The following is a 9340-nucleotide window of genomic DNA, read 5'->3' as shown; positions in this document are numbered from 1 at the left end:
TTCTACATACCATGTTGTTATATTGTTTGTTAAAACGAAGGATAAATAATGTTGACACAGTCAGCAACATACTGTAAAACTACTTGTATCTAAATTGAAGGAACCGTATTATGTTTCTTTATAACAACAGTTAATTTATCATAGCTCCCTACCTAGCTATAATATGACACCAGTCTACGGCGCTTAAAAGTATCAAGACATAAATTTCATACTATCAATACAAACATATAATCAATATAAGTAAAGTAATGCGCAGGAGCTGCCTTAATTATTCTTTTAACTACCCACTAGCCTTATGTCACCTGTATAATAACTCCACGTGTGTGTGTGTAACCGTTTATGTTTTATGTTGCGACTTCGCATCCAAGCATCTTGTTTTTCATAGTGCCACCATACTTGACTTCTACAGAAAAGGCACTGCAGCAACATCCCCAGACCACCTTTTACTCCACCTGGGTTGATGGAAATGCAAAAAGTTGTACATTAAACAAGTGGTTCAATTTAATAAGATCTTGTTATTGTTAATGTTTTAGTTAAATCTTTACTCCATTTATTTAATTTACAGTGTAGTAGCCTTATAGCAACTAGTGCAATATACGAATAGGACACAGAAAATAATGTCGAGACATTTATGTAAACTGATAGAGTTAAAAAGCATTGCTCGTCAAAGATATATTATCCTATACCTGTACCTTGCATTTCAACAAACTATTCGTGTTAAAAGAGCAGTACATGCAGCACATCTCCCATCCTTTGCACTAAGAGCAAACTGTGTCTGGTCTGGTTTGGTCTGATCTGGTTTGGTCTGGTCTAGTCTGGTCTGATCTGGTTTGGTCTGGTCTGGTTTGGTCTGATCTGGTTTGGTCTGGTCTGGTTTGGTCTGGTCTGGTTTGGTCTGGTCTAGTCTGGTCTGATCTCGCCGACCTAGCCTAAAAGTTTGTTTTGAGATGGTTAGGATATTTGACAAAATGTATGTTTGTATCACTTGGAACAATATAGATTAGTTAAATGTGATGATAGATTTCTCTTATATATATATATGTGTATATATATATAGTCATATATCTATCAAACGATTGTCCGAGTCAATCATCTGAAACATTTTATAACTTTAAATACCGTATATGATTAAGATAGAAAGTAGCTGTAACAAGGTACACCTACTGTTGATACAAGCCTTTACATTTCAATCTTCCTAGTCAAGCAAAGTGTGGAAATATACGCACCCATTTATTTATAGATAGTTAGTTAGTTATGCTTAAAATTTTCACACAGCAAAAACAAAAATAGCGCTATAGGCGAAAAGATCGATTTTCCATCGCCTACCAACTCTATTTTCACAATTTGTAAAGGTTTTAGATAACACACGAGACAATTGGTGAATACTATGTACAAGAATATATTATTATATTAACATGTTCGTGTATTAATGGTATGAAATACACGAGCACTAGGTATTATTAGTTATTGAGATACGATTTACTGTTGTCCATTCATATCAGTGTACGCCTGTGTGACTGCATGTCAACACTTAATGTCATAGGAGTGTATTGCTAAACGGAAATTCATCCCTAGTTGAAAATCCAATGTAGGGAGACAGTATCACAATTTCCGCATAATCTAATGTTTAATATTAAAGTGATGAAAATTGTATGCTTATTATTGACACAACAGTGTGTTCTTTCAATATTAAAGTATTGCAAAGCAATCCAGACATTAATTTAATTGTGTTTTAATCAATGAGTCACATGTGTCCATTTTTCTGTACTTCAGGAAACCGGCTACCTTTTTCACTACTGTGAAGTTTTTCAAGAACGATAACTCTTGCATGCAATTACTGTGTGTATATGGTTTCGTTATAAAATGTCAATTTTTAATCGGTTTAAAGATAATTAATTTTACACAATTTCTGTATTTATGAAATTGGTATACATTAATGCAACACTAATCTATGTTAGTATCATTTTTATCGACATTATTTTGCAAAATATTGTGTTTCAATTTTTCTCTTTTAAATTCACTCCTTTTTACTTAAATTTCCATTTAAAATCCTTAAAATTCTGACAACCTATATTTTTTGTGGCAGAAATTTTTCTTTACTTCAAAGCAATATAACTACAAAATTTGAATAAATTCTACTGCGAAATGGCGACGACACAATCCTATTACTTTAATCGAAGTACACAGAAAGAAATTACCTATACGTATGGGTATACATATCGGCACAGCGTATTCTTTTCATGGTATGGGATAGTCTCAACATGTTTATTGTTTCAACTCGTTCGGCTTGAATATTTACAAGGTATGTAACATCTTCGACATACATAAATAAAAGGCTACAGGTTTGTTCTATGTACAAGGTGCGGGGCGACTTCGACATTCATAATAGATTTATATCTTCCATATTTTTTCATGAACAATGTACGGAAGAGCTTAGCTAGACAGTTTTTGAAATCTTCATTGTATTGCATAGGTCTGATATGCATTTTGTATTTAATTTTGCCTGTTTGATCTGGTATAAAGTATAATGGAACTGTTACATGCATTGTTCTTTATAATGTACCTGTAGTTTGTTTTTACGTAAATGACTGGTAAGCTCAAACTCATAAAAGGAGAAGTACATATATACGTTATAATTTTCAAACGCACTGTTTTTTTAATATGAACATCAAGTTATCTTAATAATTATTTCGATTTGAACATATTTACCTTGGCCCTAAATTAAATCCACACCAGGTAGTCGCGCATTATGGAAGATGCAAAATTTTCCTCAAATACCTTTGGTTAATGAATTCAAGGGAAAATATTTTAAAACATAATGTGTTGGTCAACAAAGCGTTTGATTTTGTCTTAGAAGTATCCTCATCGTAAAGAACGAGTATATCAGTTGACATCAGTTGACATCTAAGTCCAGATTAGTTAAGTCAGGCATGCACCACATCGACATTCAACAATAATATATGAATATGTGACTTGTTTAAAACAGCTCCATTGTGGAATGTTATATATGTTTTATATTTATATAAGGTCTTAGTTTCGAAGCAAATCTCTTATTTCGAATATATTATCTGCTTGTCATATTCGTGTCCTATACGTTATTTTCATTTTTCGTTTTCTTCTTCTTCAAATATCAAGAAAAAATACATGGACTTATTAAGTAGTTATGCTTTTGTGATACTCGTTTTCTTTGTTCTCAACAGACAATGGTGCGGGCACGGTGAAACCCTCATGGATGCTGCTGTTTTTATTACTTTTTTTATATATTTATTCTAATTCCTACTATTAAATAGTTTTGTTGTTGTATTTTGTTTTAGTCATTGTTATGTTAGTAAACGGTTATAAATACATCTTTTGACTTAGTAATCATGACGTTATACACAGTTCAACTGTTTAAGTTATCAAGTGTCTACCTTTGTTATCGTGTATTTATCTTTAAGGTATCGAAGCTGTAAATACAATGTGTTATCCTATTATATATCTACTTTAATTTTGTGATAGCTAGTGTTTATATAGGGGTTCCATAACGGATGAGTGTAATCAAATTGATCCGACTTGAGTTTATTTTCAACTCTTTTAATCGAAAACGAGCTTTAATAAGCTGGTAGAAATATAAGTGAGGTGGCAGCTTTGGTTGTTAATGTGTACTTAATGTGCTATGCATTGATTCTTCAAATTATCACATCCCATCAATTCACAGAATTTCTTTTATATCTTTTATCTATAGTAATAAGTTTTAATACTGTATCGTATGTCGTCGATATTTTGATGTGTAGTACATTACTATTTGTATAAATAGTATGCATTGTTTATATATCGAAATAAAACATGTATGCAATTATTATTTTTAGTTATTTATGAAATTCATTCCAGGCTTATTTGCGGGCTTATCTAAAAACTGCTCCGTTTATAAAATTGAGGTACAAAGCATGAATTTATAGAATGTTTCGTTATAAATAGAATTTACATTTATATACACTCTTGATAACATAGGCAATGCATTTTGGTTGTGTTGACGTGTACAACGACATGAGTCTGACACGTGAAATCTGAGTGACTTTTTCAAGTCGATGTGTCGTAGCATAACAAAATAAATCTAAAGTATTATCATTTACTTTGGTAGTAACTCTACTTATTTATTTACACTATGGCAAATACCAAAAGTCGTTATTTGCAGCTATCATGTTTGGTATGGTATAACCAGAATGGTTCTTTCATGCACAGTTACCTGTTGCCTCTATCTTTAGATCGAGACCCATGTGTGTCATGTGCTGAACTTGTACAACAATTGCTGAAACAATAAGAATACTAATAATAATTAATATAACAAAAAGTTGGGATGGTTAGACGCATGTCATGATAAGAGTTGGGATAACATTAGTATGTTATTTCCAGTTATTTGAAAAGAAAGTAAGCTGGTTACCCATAATAATAAATTGAAAATGAGGTGATGGAAAAATGACAATAAGTAAACATAAAATTATCAAAAGTGCAGGTATACGTGTTTTGTGCCAGGTATTGTGTGTAAGGTATTAGTTTAAACAATGGTAATGAGCTCAAGACGCTCATGTCAAATGTATCAGTAATATGAATATATTTCAGTACTGTATAATTTATCAATGCAATTCAAATATCGTAGTTACACTAAATATAACCGATGTCAAAAGTAGTTTTTCTTATGTTCGTTTCGTTGTTCGAGTCAAATGATAATGAAATGGTCCGGGCAGCAATCTTAATAACTTAGTGACTCATATTAAACATGTGAAACAATGCAAAAAGACAGCTCAAACCAACAAGTGCATAGCAGTGAAGATTCTGGATTATAATAATTTAAATTTAAATCATCAAACTGTAGAATTATCTTGTTTTCAAAGCCACAGAATGTTAAAAAGTAACCATCGATTTTGTATTGTAGAATGCTACTAACACAGAAATATCAGACAAAACGCTGCCTGGCTATATTTGCATTTTCCTCCTCACTAGTAATGTGGGTAATATCTGGTTTATTGATTTCTTAAGCCTCGACCTGTAGGTATGTGGTCGGGGTAAGTTGTTGTTCTACATAACAGTTCTTACAGGGGTGGTTATGATGTTAACGGTTGAAGCTATCGTTTATATCCGCCATGTTAAATTGTATTTGTATGTGTGTGATAACATATAGAACACTTCAACTGCTATTTTAGAAAACCAGTGAATTACTTGATTTGATGCTGAATTTGAAATTGTGTCAATATACGATCAATTGCAATTTAGAGATTATATTTTATATGAAAAGAAGTGCTTTTAGAATTATGAGGATTCGATTATTCTTCTTGTATGAATAAATGCCACAAACACGGCTTGCTGCTGTCGAAAAGTGTTTTTTCCACATTTTGTTTTCGTATCATGTTAAAGATATTTGATATAAATAAATTAAGTTATGTTGAATAAGCAAGTAATCTGCTTAGCATATTTCGATTGATATCGCATTAAGGCAAACATGTGTATATATTTGTTATACTAGTGGTTTAATAATGCCTCAAATTGATCGTGACATACAGTTTAAATGTTTATGTCAATAAAAGCAACATTAGGTTACTAGTGGCCAAATGGGTTTAACGATTTGTCAGTAGGTCGTTTGTAAAGTAAGTCCCCGCTGGTCGGGGATACATCAACTGCTGGTCAAGATGAAGTGCTTGTATCTCCTTCTGTTTGTTACTGGTAAGTGCAAATGCATCTTATAATTTATAGCGATTTATTTTCAAATATTGTTTTACTGATTTGAAAGAATTAAGGAAAAGTTTCCTAATTATTATTTTCATTGGAATTAGCTCTATAACGATTTGTCGGTTAAGTTGCTTAAGTAAATACCATAAGTACATAGCATTCATTAATTATATCATCAAATATAACATTTTTGTATACATTATAAATTATATATTATACAATATTAAAACGTCAGATATTTTGAGTTTTTGAAAGTTTTACTCTGATAACATATAGATATCTATGTTGAGACTTTACATGCCTTGTTTTACATGTGCTCAATAATATTAAACACCTTTTAAAACGTTCACGTTCATAAAAGAAAAAGATCTTAGGTGATTTTGTAATGAAATAGGATGGTCAGGTGGCGCACCTGTCCGACAACTTGGGTTTATCTTGTATTCCAGTTCTCTACCCGATTTTGAAGCTATCATATTGTGTTCCAACGAAAGATATTATCTTATATCGGCGATACTTTAATGCCAGAAAGTCGAACCAAGTGAAAATGTTAAATGTAACTTTTTTTTATAAATGATATTAATCCACAAAATTCAATGTTTGATCACCAGAATGAAACAGAAAATGATTTTTTAACAGTAGTATATGCACTACTTCCAAGCATGCCCCACGTATTAGAATGTTCTGGATAAAAACACAATTCGTTAAATAATACAAACATTTAGGCATTACATAGAGACGCTAGAATAATATGACATCTAACTGTAGGTTTGACAAAAATATTCACGACTGATGTTTAGAAAACACTTACTCTTCCGAACAACACAGTTTTCCTTCCGTTTTATTTAAGCATTAAACAGAATTCTATTCAGAGTTATTAACTTGAACAGGACTGCAGATGAATCGAATAACGCTCGGTAGCTTGATATGAATAATTATTTGCAATATGACAATAAATTGATATTTTAATTCAAATTCCCTCTTAGATTTTAGAAACATTGTAGAGCAAATGTAAATAATATATGTTATTTTTTTTATTGTCATATCTTTTCTGTTCTTGTTATTGGGTTTTAATTCCGCTCTAAGTTTGGAAAAATCAAAACAAGAGAATACCGATGTGTCAATTAAACCATAATTCGATCTAAAATAGACAAGAGGCCCAGAGGGCCTGTATCGCTCACCTGTTTCTTTTGTAACATGAAACTGACATATAGGTAACTTAAGACCAAATTTGGTAACTAGAACACAAGACATTTAAACATCTTAAACAGTTCTGAAGATTTTGTTGTTTGAAATTTGAAATTTTGATTTTGCAGCTTTTAATCTACATTGACCTTTGACTCCCGACTTGCACTTAAAGATGACCTTTGACTTCATTACTGTAATAAAGAAAACAATTCACACAGCTGGTCTATATAACATACCCAAGTATCATGACTATCATGGTTCTTAGGCTATTGTTGTTTGAAATTTTTAACGTATTTGACCCCTATGACTTTGACAATAGACCAAGGGCATTTTAATGAGAAAACTTCATAGCACTTCATCCTAGATACCGTACTACTGGCCAAATATCATGACCCTGGGCCTTATGGAACTTGAAAAGAACATTGTTAAAGCATTTAACCCATGTTGACCTTTAACCCCCGACTTGCACTTCAAGTTGACATTTGACCTTATAACTGTCATGAAAAAAATATTTGCACTTCTGGTCTACATAACATACCAAACTATCATGACTCTAGTTCAAATGGCTCTGAGGATATTGTTGTTTGAATTTTTTAGCATATTTGACCCCAGTGACATTGAAAGTAGGTCAAGGTCATTTTAATGTGGAAACTGTATAGCACTCCATCCGATGTACCTACTGGCCAAATAGCATGGCCCTGGGTCCTCCAGTTCTTCAGAAGAAGTCGTTCAAAAGAAAAAGTTGACCGACTGACGACGGATGACGGACCACGCAGTATGGCATAAGCTCACATGGCCTTTCGGTGCCAGGTGTGCTAATATCATCTAAGGCAAAATATCAACAAACGAAAGATTTTCATGGAGACACTCAAAAAAGTAGAAGGAAATAAGACTATGGGTTCCGGAAGGGTTAGTGCTTCTGCTTTATCGATGACACCCGCCATATAAATCTAGATGAAAGTAAAGCAGTGTTACATCTCAATTTAAGAATTTTGTAATGGCAACAAAATAACAAGGCACGATCATGAGCGTATTAAAAAAATATCGACCTTCAAAAAGCACACAGAAATGATATGTATACACTACGAGAACATAAAAGCGATCATAACACTTGTGTAACACGTTTGTCTAAATTTGTCTTATATTAGCTTTCAACTACTTTTGTCGTTGTGTTGTATTGGACTATTCAACCATATTCTTTATATTTTAAGTTTATAAATAGCTGGTATCAAGGTAAATAACATCGATTCGTGTTTGGCGCATTCACGGGTGCCTTAAATAGGATTTGTTTTAATTCTTAGCATCTTTCTTTAGGCTGATCAATAGTAAACTTTACTAAATAGTAGATTCGAAAAAGTGCTTACGTCAGACATCTAGAAAAAATATGTTAGTTTTATCCATATCACTACCTACTAGTATATGCATTGATGTTTATTGTATTATTTAAGATTACTGTGCTGTTTGTTAAGGCATTATGCCGTTTGTTCTGTAATCTATTCAACAGAGCTGACCAGGTTATCAACTGGGCTACCAGTGTTAAATATTCAGGTCATGGTACTCATAATCACAATAGGATCAATGCCAGTGTCGTGAGTGTGTCGATACCCGATTACAAGCTTAAGGACAAACTATGGAAAGGGCCAAGTCTACTTGACCTTACAGCTTAATTTCATAATATTGACACCTTTTTATATTAAATAAAGAATACACTATATCATCCCTACTGATATAAATAAACTGATCTTATAAGAAGTACTGATGAGGAAATGTTATTTAAATGGAAAGATAAATTGTGCAGAAAAGGAACCTCCATTATTAATAGAATGTGTTTTTTGGGCATAGAATGTCAATGACTACATCCCTACGCTTTAATGGTGGGACGTTTCGTTTGGTGATCACTTTAAACCCATCTCATTATAGTAGAAACTTAAATAACAAAGGTGGTAATGAAGTCACAGTGACGTCCAAAAAAATGCTATCAAGGAGGGTCCATGGTCAACACAAACCAAATACAATATATACCATATTTTTTATTATCTTTTATAATATAAGATATGAAAACAATAAGTGAACGATATAATTGTTTCAAAATCGTAACGCCTAGGTAAACGTCTGATCTGCCAGCTGTTTTCAATACATATTCCAACGTACAGCTATGACACAGGAACGATGATAATGTTTCCAAACAAGGACCACGTTATTAATGTTTTTCTGCCAGCACAACTATAATTGCAGACGGTTGAGTGTGGTTCGGACATCATATCAATCTCTCATCGTACTGAAATGTGTAAAACTATATATTAGCCAAATATCGAAAGAAATATATACCGATGATAACAGGTTTAACTTTGTGGTTACACAAGGCAATTGTTTTATCTGCTCATACTATGAACCTGTTGTTTCTTTTGCAGTACTCCTGACAGTTCCAGGTAAGTTTATTTTTGTTAAAACA

This window comes from Mizuhopecten yessoensis, unplaced genomic scaffold, assembly GCF_002113885.1.
Source record: "Mizuhopecten yessoensis strain PY_sf001 unplaced genomic scaffold, ASM211388v2 scaffold10945, whole genome shotgun sequence".
NCBI lineage: Eukaryota > Metazoa > Mollusca > Bivalvia > Pectinida > Pectinidae > Mizuhopecten > Mizuhopecten yessoensis.
The sequence above is the reverse complement of the archived record's forward strand: the minus strand, read 5'-3'. Positions refer to the sequence as shown.